Here is a 1,252-nt window from a genome sequence, read left to right as displayed (position 1 = left end):
CTCCAAAAAAAAAGAAAATACAAACTGTAATATTTGTTTACATTTTTTATTTGAATTAAAGAATTAACAAATTAAGGTGACTTAACAAGAAAAATTATCTCCTTCAGAGTAGTTCGTTACCTAGCAATGCGGTGAGGTGAGCTGACGTCATATGAGTGTAACACCAGGTTACGGTTTAGCTCCCAGTAAGGGCAGCCTCTGCGCGCTCTTCTCTAAACTTGAAGCTTCTCAATTCCTGACAGAGAATCTACTTCTCTGACAGATAACATACTTCATAGCACTATCTACTTCCCATGACAGCCTCAAATAGCAATTTTGGTACTGTTAGATGAGAAAGCAATGTAGATAAATAACATGAACTTTAAAGAGGTTTACTTGTGTATTATCATTTATATCTATTTTCTGTACACAAAAGAATACCTTTATTTGAAGAAAAGCTTCATGATGCATTATTACTCACCATATACTCTTGATTTTAACACATACTACAAATTGCATTACAGCTTATCTTAAAAATAAATGTGTTTTCTATAATTTGGGATTTCCAGGGAAGTTAAATACTTAGAACTGATTCACAGATCTTCCTCCAGCTGGTTCTCAGAGGCAGTAAATCATACAAGAGGAGACATCTGATCCACTTTTCTCACACAGAGCATCTGGTGGTTTCAAACTAATTACCTTTGAGTTAGCAATGCAACTAGTCCACCAGAGTGAATACAGTTGAGTAGAGTAGTTCTAGAAAATGGGAGAAATGGTGAAGAAAAAGAGCAGAAAAGCAGTCTTGGTGGTGCTAAAAGATGAAGTCTTAAAGTGAAATTTTTCAAAGTAGAGAGTTAGAAAACCAAAAGAAAACTAACGTATAGTCTTCCTCAAGCTAGAAAAAGAAGAAGAAAATGTTCAAGCCTCAAGTTGCAATAGAGAAAGAGTCTAAGGAAAACGTACAGAATGGCATAGGAAATATCAAAAGTTGGATGAATATATTGAGAAGCTGTACCAAGAAGAACTGATTGAATCAATCATTTCAGGAGGTAGTCTATGATCAAGAAGAAAGAAAATGTTACTAAATAAAGAAGTCCAGGCTATCTTAAAAGAATTGTCGGAAAACAAGTAATTGGCACAATAGTAGTGACATGTTTCAACAATGCTGGGAACTACTCATGTTTCTTTGCACAGGACATCTGGAAGTCAACTACCTCGCCAACTGACTAGGCAAGAGACATTTGCCCATTCCAAAGAAAGATACCATCAGAAT

At 35.3% G+C, this 1,252-nt stretch overlaps 1 protein-coding gene across 1 annotated transcript in view; it reads right to left on the bottom strand.

The window, feature by feature from the left end:
• Nucleotides 1-1,252, bottom strand: part of ZBBX (zinc finger, B-box domain containing) — a 166,059-nt gene that overhangs the window by 124,845 nt on the left and 39,962 nt on the right. The window lies entirely within an intron of this gene.

Source organism: Elephantulus edwardii, unplaced genomic scaffold, assembly GCF_000299155.1.
Source record: "Elephantulus edwardii isolate Elephantulus edwardi_28Jun2011 unplaced genomic scaffold, EleEdw1.0 scaffold00088, whole genome shotgun sequence".
Lineage (NCBI taxonomy): Eukaryota > Metazoa > Chordata > Mammalia > Macroscelidea > Macroscelididae > Elephantulus > Elephantulus edwardii.
The sequence above is the reverse complement of the archived record's forward strand: the minus strand, read 5'-3'. Positions and strand labels throughout refer to the sequence as shown.